This window comes from Apium graveolens, chromosome 7 (genome assembly GCF_009905375.1).
Source record: "Apium graveolens cultivar Ventura chromosome 7, ASM990537v1, whole genome shotgun sequence".
Taxonomy (NCBI): domain Eukaryota; kingdom Viridiplantae; phylum Streptophyta; class Magnoliopsida; order Apiales; family Apiaceae; genus Apium; species Apium graveolens.
The window spans coordinates 58593328-58602828 of record NC_133653.1 but is presented as its reverse complement, the minus strand read 5'-3'; the positions used below and the strand labels follow the sequence as shown (position 1 = coordinate 58602828).

General features: G+C 36.8%; 1 non-coding gene across 1 annotated transcript; it reads right to left on the bottom strand.

The window, feature by feature from the left end:
• Positions 1-7867: 7867 nt before the first annotated feature.
• Positions 7868-7974, bottom strand: LOC141675872 (small nucleolar RNA R71). The gene has a single exon (XR_012556500.1). It is a non-coding gene; the product is annotated as a small nucleolar RNA R71 (small nucleolar RNA).
• Positions 7975-9501: the final 1527 nt, after the last annotated feature.

Genomic DNA, 9501 nt, shown 5'->3' with positions numbered 1-9501 from the left:
ATTTATCAGGAATTTTGAAACATGCTTTTATCTCATCACTATTGATACATAATTCTTTACCTTTAATGGTTAGAGTGATGGTCTTATCTGTAGAGTTGTAGGTAGCAGTGGTCCACATCTCTTCAACAACTTCACAAAAGATTGTGGGTGATTCCAACATGGTATAGTTGAGCTTGCAATTCTTCACAAAGTCCATCATCTTGTGATAGTCTCCAGATTGCTGAATACCCTTATTCACTAGTGCGGTGAAATTGTTCTTCTCATAAATGAACCCAGTTTGAGACATAATCTTTACAACAGGTGCCATTGTTAGAGAGTAAAAGCTTGGAGAGAAAGAGAGTAAGTGCTTTGAGAGAGAATGCAATTAGAGTAGTTGAATTGAGAATGATAAAAGAAAAGCAATTGCAATGGAATAAGCTTTTATACTATTTCAAAAATAACTGATAAAAATAATAAAGTAAAATAAAGTAACCAATAGAAATTGCCTAAAATAGCCGTTTAAAAATAAACTGTAAAAATTCTACCCATTATCCATCGTTTTATGCTTACAAACTGTAAGTATACTCGATGGATAATGTATAGGGAATTAACGGCTGAGATTAAGACAATTCGACGGATGAGGAAAAACTATTATCCGTCGAGACATAAAATATTCCAGAAATATAATTAATTTTTGTTAGCAAACAATATATCGACGGATGATCAAACTCGATGGATAAAGATCATCCGTCGAGATGTAAATTTTGACTTAGCCAAAATTTCATCCAAGACTGAAAAATCAATTAAGTTTCTGGCTGCATTTCAACTTGCAAATTAACTCAGATAGATTTAAGAGTAATTAAGCATACCTAACTCACTTACCAACCTTGAGAAGGTGGATTCATCCAGTGGCTTGGTAAAGATATCTGCAAGCTGCTTCTCACTTGGAACAAAATGTAGTTCCACAATACCATTCATTACATGTTCCCTTATGAAGTGGTACTTGATATCTATGTGCTTTGTCCTTCAATGTTGTACTGGATTTTCAGTGATGGCAATTGCACTTGTGTTATCATAGAAAATAGGAATCCTTTCAACTTGCAAACCATAGTCTAGCAATTGATTTTTTATCCATAATATCTGTGCACAGCAACTACCGGCAGCAATATATTCAGCTTCAGCTGTAGAAGTAGAAACTGAATTTTGCTTTTTACTGAACCAGGACACAAGCTTGTTTCCTAGAAATTGACAGGTTCCTGTTGTACTTTTTCTATCAATTCTACAACCTGCATAATCTGCATCTGAATAACCAGTTAGATCAAAACCAAAATCTCTAGGGTACCAAATGCCAAGATTTGGTGTACCCCTGAGATATCTGAAAATTCTCTTAATAGCTGTTAAGTGAGATTTTCTAGGATCAGCCTGAAATCTAGCACATAAACATGTAGCAAACATTATATCTGGCCTACTAGCTGTTAAGTACAGAAGTGAGCCAACCATGCCCCTATAACTTGAAATATCCACAGACTTTTCAGTAGTGTTTAATTCAAGCTTAGTTGCAGTGGCCATGGGAGTTTTTGCAGATGTGCAATCCATTAGATCAAACTTCTTTAAAAGATCAAAAATGTATTTAGTTTGACTAATGAATATTCCATCACTAACTTGCTTAACTTGTAAACTAAGAAAGTAAGTTAGTTCTCCCATCATACTCATTTCATACTTACTTTGCATCAATTTGGCAAACCTTTTGCAAAGTTTCTCATCTGTAGAACCAAAAATAACATCATCTACATAAATTTGAACAAGTATATTAGAGTCATTAATATTTCTGAAAAATAAAGTTTTATCTACAGTACCTCTTGTGAAGTGATTTTCCAAAAGGAACTTTGATAAAGTGTCATACCAGGCTCTAGGTGCTTGCTTCAGTCCATAAAGTGCTTTCAAAAGATAATAGACATGTTCTCGAAAATTTGGATCTTCAAAACCAGGAGGTTGACTGACATAGACTTCTTCCTCCAAATCTCCATTAAGAAAGGCACTTTTGATATCCATTTGATAGACCTTGAAATTGGCATGGGCTGCATAGGCTAAGAAGATTCTGATGGCTTCAAGTCTTGCAACAGGAGAAAATGTTTCATCAAAATCTATTCCTTCTTGCTGACAATAGCCCTTAGCAACCAATCTAGCTTTGTTCCTGACTACTATGCCATTTTCATCCATCTTGTTTCTGAATACCCATTTGGTATCTATTGGATTCTTTCCTTTAGGCTTGGGCACCAGCTTCCATACATTATTCCTTTCAAATTGGTTTAGCTCCTCCTGCATAGCTAAAATCCAATCAGGATCCAACAAAGCTTCTTCTACCTTCTTTGGTTCTTCCTTGGAAAGAAATCTGCTGTATAGACATTCTTCCTGAGTTGCTCTTCTTATTTGAACCTTAGAAGACACATCACCAATGATAAGCTCAAAGGGGTGATCTTTTGTCCATTTCCTTTGTTGAGGTAGATTAGCTCTAGATGAAGAAACCTCATTGTTGTCTTGATGTGTGATTGAGTTTTGATTGGTAGAAACTTCCCCTGAGTTTGTGAATCTTTGATTTGAGAATGGGGAACTTTCTATAGGTGATCTATCTTGACTTCCTGCTCCTTTTGATAACCCGACGGATGGTGAATTTTGAGTACCGACGGATGAAGCTGGTTGTCTCCTGACGGATAACACAGATTGCCTCCCGACGGATGAAGCATTATGCAACTCAACATATGTTGAGTTTTGTGCTTCATTAGTAGTAGATTTATCTGCATTATCCTTAGATTCTGTTTCTTGATCACTTTCATCATCACTGTCATCACTAACCATCTCCACATTGTCGAATTTGAGGCTTTCATGGTAATCTCCATCTTTCAGTCCTTCAATCTTTTTATCATCAAACACAACATGTATTGATTCCACAACAATGTTGGTTCTTAGATTGTAGACACTATATGCTTTACCAACAGCATACCCAACAAAAATTCCTTCATCTGCTTTAGCATCAAACTTCCCATTTTGATCAGTTTGATTTCTCAGAATATAACACTTGCAGCCAAAGACATGAAGAAAATTTAGAGTTGGCTTCTTGTTCTTGAACAATTGATAGGGAGTCATGCATCTTGCTTGATTAACCAGAGAAATATTCTGAGTGTAGCATGCAGTATTTACAGCTTCAGCCCAGAAATATGTTGGCAGTTTAGATTCTTCAAACATTGTCCTTGCAGCTTCAATAAGTGATTTGTTCTTCCTTTCCATTACTCCATTCTGTTGTGGAGTCCTTGCTGCTGAAAACTCATGCAGAATCCCATTTTCCTCCCAAAATGCTCTCATGACAGAATTCTTGAACTCAGTTCCATTGTCACTCCTGATTCTTCTAACCTTGAAATTAGGATGATTATTGACTTGCCTTATGTGATTGATGATGATTTCACTAGCCTCATCTTTAGACTTTAGGAAATATGTCCAAGAGAACTTTGAGAAATCATCTACAATTACTAGGAAAAATCTTTTCCTTGACATGGACCATACATTGACTAGTCCAAATAAATCAATGTGAAGCAGTTGCAAAGGCTCTTCAATTGTTGAATAAAGTTTCTTCCTGAATGATGCTTTAATCTGCTTCCCTTTTTGGCAGGCATCACACAGTCCATCCTTAGAAAACTCCACTTGAGGAATGCCTCTAACCAGTTCTTTCTTTACTAGCTCATTCATGGTCTTGAAGTTTAAATGGGATAGCTTCTTGTGCCATAGCTAACTTTCATCTTGACTTGCTTTACTGAGAAGACAATTACAGATTCTGCATTAAAAGAGTTGAAATCAGCTAGATACACATTTCCTTTTCTCACACCAGTGAGAACCACTTTGTTGCTTCTTTTATTAGTCACAACACAGGCTTCTGAGTTGAAGGTTACTGAGTTGCCTTTATCACAAAGTTGGCTGATGCTCAACAAGTTGTGTTTGAGACCATCCACTAAGGCAACCTCCTCAATGATGACATTGTCCTTTGAAATCAAGCCATATCCCACAGTATAACCCTTGCTGTCATCTCCAAAAGTAATACTTGGGCCAACTCTCTCCTTAAACTCTGTGAGCAGAGTAGAATCACCAGTCATGTGTCTTGAACAACCACTATCCAAGTACCAAAGATTCTTTTGGTTTCCATGCACACATCAAAATCAAATCAAGTTAATTTTGGTACCCAAGTTTCCTTGGGTCCTGTCTTTCTAACTTTCTTTGTATGTTTCTTAGGCTATATTTCATTTGACTTAGGAATTTCAGATTCATCCTTAGTCATTTGAGTTGGGCCTTTGAAACCATTCATTGCAACAAAATTATCATGCATATTATGACTAACAGGAAATGGCATGCTATGTGTAAACATGTTATTCCAGTAAGGCATGCTAAATGGAATTTATGGCATACTATATGCAGCATAATAAGGATTAGGTCCAAATGGCATATTAGCAAACTGTGCATTCATGTTCTGTGTAGACATAGCATTAACAGGCATGGGAGGCATGGCATTCATGTTAGGAAATTGAGGTGGCACAGACATAGAAGTAGGCAAGGCAGATTTGTAATTAACAGATAAATGATTTACACTACCACACTTGACACAGATTTTTCTAGGAGCATATTTATCAGGTATGTAGTTATTGTGTTTGTTAATCCCTACTTTACCATTCCTATTGTTTTTCTTTTTAGTCTCTGTTTTTACCTCAATCTTTTCAAGTCTGTCACTTAACTGTTTGACAGTCATGTGACCAACATTAACCTTCTTCCCTTTCTTAACTTGACTCGATTTTCCTGAAACAAAGTTCTTGGAAATAGACCCATACTTCTCATTCAACTTAACAAGTTTGGCTTTACAGATAGGCTTGCTCACAGCCGACGGATGAGGATTTTCATTAATCGATGGATAACCCTTTTTGTTATTCGACGAATGATCCTCATGATCCGTCGAGTCTACATCTGTAAGCACTCCATCTACCAAATTTGGTTCTAGTTTCTCTTTGTTCTTTTTCCAGGCTGCATCACAGAAAGACTCAATTCCTTGAACTTTGGTGATTTGAGCATGGACATCCCTGGATGTTTTCCATGCTTTAATCACCTCTTGTTCACGCTCGAGCTGCTTCTTTAAAATTTCCTCTTTCTTCAAGGACTCAGTTAATTCCTCCTTGGCAATTTTACACTCAATTCTTAATTTTTCAAAATCAAAAAACTGATACTCAAGCACATTATTTCTCTCACTCAAAAACAAATTGTTTTATTTGATTTTAGCATTTTCTTTAGTAAGAGACTTAAGTGTAACACGTAAATGATATAACTCTGTAGACATGTCATTTATGGTATCATTACACTCAGCTTTAGATAAATATGCAAGATTTGTAGTAATTACCTGATTGCTTGAAGAACTTATTTCTGTCTCATCAGACTTGGCCATTAGGGCTAGATTGACATAGCTGACATCTTCATCTTCATCCAGACCATCTGCTACCCAGTCATTTTCTTGTGTTATGAAAGCCCTTTCCTTTTATTTGAGCAGCTCAATGTATTTTTGCTTATAATCCACTGGCTCAAACTTTTTCTTACTGGAATCTGACTTCCTACACTCACTGGAAAAATTCCCTGCCAAGCCACATTTGAAACATTTGAATTTTGATTTATCCACCATGTTTCTATTTGGCTTGGCCGCTCCAAAGTTCTTCTTGAACTTGAGCTTGGAAAATTGATAAGTGGCATTTTATACCACTTAGAACGTCTTAAAATGGCTTAAATTGGTGTCTTGAAATCAAGTATTTTGTGTATTTGATGCGTTTTTGTAGTGTTTATGCATTTCAGGGTATTAGTTGCATTTCGGAGGAGGAATCATCAAGAATAAGCCTTGGCATGTGTTCACCATTGCGAGAGGAAAAGAACGGGCAGATTACGGCGAAGAAACGGAGCAAACCTGGAAATTTTCCAGTAGGGTCCTGCGCGCCCGCGCAGCAATGCTGAGCGGCCGCGCAGCAGCCTTGCGCGCCCGCGCAGAAATGCTGAGCGGCCGCGCAGGGTCGGGGAAAATAATATATTGTTTTAGACTTCTACTTCTGTTTGGCTTCCAACTTCTATATAATCTGAGTTTTATGGGACTATTATATAAGTAGATTTGAGACGTTTTTCACAGAGTATTAAGAGGGGATTATGTTTTAGATTGTGTTTTGCAAGAAGCGAAGGAGATAAGGAAGAAGACCGATTTAGCACACAGCAACGAAGAGGAAGCATATATTCTTGTGATTTTTGTTTCGTTGTAACGTTGGATGCTAGTTTTCTTGCTTTGACTTATTTACTCTTGTGACGTACTCTGTTTTAATATAATTAGTTTAGTTGTTATTTTCTTGTGTTCGTTTATCATGATTTCATATGAACCCATGATGGCGATAAGTTCTATTATGGGCTAATCGTGATCATGGGGTTGCAACGGATTTACTATGGAATTCTTTAGTTAATTGTTTAATACTTTAGTGTGTGATGATTGCATGATATCTAGTATTGGTTGTGCGTATTCGTCTTATGTGCGTCGCGAACATATAAGATAGGGTGTTAATCTCTTGTGAAGCGACGGTGGATCTTGAGATTTAGAACTTGCCATGCTAGCATAGGTTCATCTATGTTGTGCATGATTAGTAGGTAACTCTAACAGTTTTATTTGCCCTATGTAATCAAAAGGAATAACTTGTGCTTAAATCGTTGTGTTGTCAATTTCTGTAGACATATAGGAACTCAACATAATTGATGACTATTCAACTTCTATCTTAATTGTGGATGTTTGGTAGAATGGTATTAGTACAATGAAAGTTGGCTTTTATCAGTTTTGTGTTATTCGATTAATATCATCACTGTCACATGCTAAAGGTAATAACTATGGCTATAGAAGGAAGTAATAATGAAGTTGTGATCTCATGAGTGTTTTATTATTGATAAATTGAAGTGTTAGTTAAGTGGTTAATTAAGTAGTTAATTATAGTTAATATTTAATCAACAATTTTAAGTGTTATTATCTTAACATTGAGAAGTAATCATACATTGGTGAGTGAGTTAAATTAGACAATAAATTAGTCTGAGTCTTTGAGGGAATGAACTAGAAAGTATTCTATATTACTTGCGAACGCGTATACTTGCGTGAATATTAGTGCGTGATTTCGCCCTAACAAGTTTTTGGCGCCGCTGCCGGGGACTCGGCGTATTTGTTTAGTTTATGTACTTACCATCATTGGTCATTAGGACTCAGTGATTAGGACGTAGTAGTTAATTACTCTTTTCGGTTGTGTTTCAGGTACTTTAGCAAACGTTTATGCAAACTCGTTCTCGTGCTCGCAAGAGGACCTTAGATACAGCTGAGGAGAAAGACGAAGTTCTTGATACACCGGAGAAGTTAGATTTTGAGGATTCGGATTCAGGAACTGAGCAGAAAGAACCAGTAAACATGGGAGATCATATTGTTCAAGCTGATCCAGCTCTTATGGATTTTTCTCGGCCTAAAATTGATGACATTCAGTCAAGCATCCTTCATCCGGCTATTCAAGCTAACACCTTTGAAATCAAGCCGGGCACTATTCAGATGGTGCAGAATTCTGTTTCTTTTGGAGGAGCGGCAACTGAAGACCCCAACATGCACATAAGGAATTTTGTCGAGATCTGCAGCACTTTTAAGTATAATGGTGTGACTGATGAGGCTATCAAGTTGAGGTTTTTCCCATTCTCACTGAGGGATAAGGCTAAAGACTGGTTACATTCTGAACCAGCTGGGTCAATCACTACGTGGCAAGATCTTGCGCAAAACTTTCTGGTGAAGTTTTATCCAATGGCAAAGACTGCTGCGATGAGGAGTGCTCTTACTCAGTTTGCGCAGCAACCTACAGAATCTATGTGCGAGGCTTGGGAACGCTACAAGGAAATGTTGAGAAAATGTCCACATTATAACACCCTCCAAATCTGGGGTATAGATTTGGGGCATTATTAACAACAATTACCAACTATACCTGCACAAGCGGAATATAAATATAATAATTACCCCGAACTATCACTACTCAGGATCTTTTAAGGTTTGAGTTTGGAAACAAGAATCATGCACTACACTTTATTACAAACCCAACTAAATAAAACTGTCTCAAGAACTCTCTTTATTACAAAACTTTATTCTATCTACAGTTTCACTACGCAATCTTTTATTCAAACTACACAACACTTTTATTCAACCCAACATTACTACTTATCCTGCTACACCTGATCTGGCAATTCAAAACTCTCTTCGGGAATAGGAAGGTACACTCTTGGTATAAGAGGGTCCCGCTGCTTGACTCGCTTCTTGACTATGCGGGTCCTGATGGGTTTCATTCTCTACCTTAACTGTAAAACAATAGGAGTGACAATAAAAGAAATGAGCCAAAATTGCTCAACAAGCCTGCAACAATATATATATATATTATAAAGAGAGAGAAATAAATGAACCAATAAGCTGCTGGTTTGAACAACCATCTGTATCTGTGTATAATAATAATTTGCCAATGATGGCGAGTGCCAAATGAACAAGACTGGAAACAAGAACCAACATATGCACTATAACCTGCTGATCAGTCAGAATATAGTGCGGATCTATACCCCACTGCATAGACCCAACCAACATTAGGAGTACTCAGGCAACTATGGCCTATTAAATAATGGTCTGGGTAAAACCCAGCCCGTAAAGTAACCATCCAGTCCAAGGCTTAGCATCCGGAATAATCGGAATGCTATTGATATATCCCAACACCAGGATATACCAGACTATATGTAACAAGGGTAAAGGAATTGAAATATGAACAGGGAATTCAATAAATTGGGTAAATCAAGAATTGAAATGAAATGGAACAAGTGATAATAAATAGGTAACAGTGTATATGAACAATGATTAGCAAAAAGAATCGATACGATAGAAAGGAAATATAAATCACTATTCTGAATTTAGAATAGGGGAAAAACTTGCCTTGCGCGTACTTAACCTGGTTTAACTCACTGCCTTCTGACCCTAGCTTGCTCTGCCTTGCTAACACTGAACAAATCATGGAAAGATAGGTGTTTAGATAATTTACTATATACGTGTATCTTGAATTGATATCACGCAACCTTATCAGTCTACCCATGCGTTTCTATCTGCCTCGCATATATATATACATACATTTATACAGCACATCTATTCACATAATCACATAAAGCACGTAGCACGTAAAGCACATAATTAATTTCTAGATTTATAATTATTTTTAGAATCAATTCTGGGCTTATACCTGCATTACTAGTCGTATCTGATTTTATTATAATTTTTCGGGATTTATTCAACTCAGTTATATCCCTACTAGGACCTACGAACTATTAATTATCACAAGATCACTCTCTTCCGGAAGAAATTATAACTTACAACCATTTTTATTGGATTAGTCTCATTTTTCTGAGTCTAGAGGTCTTCGTTTTGCT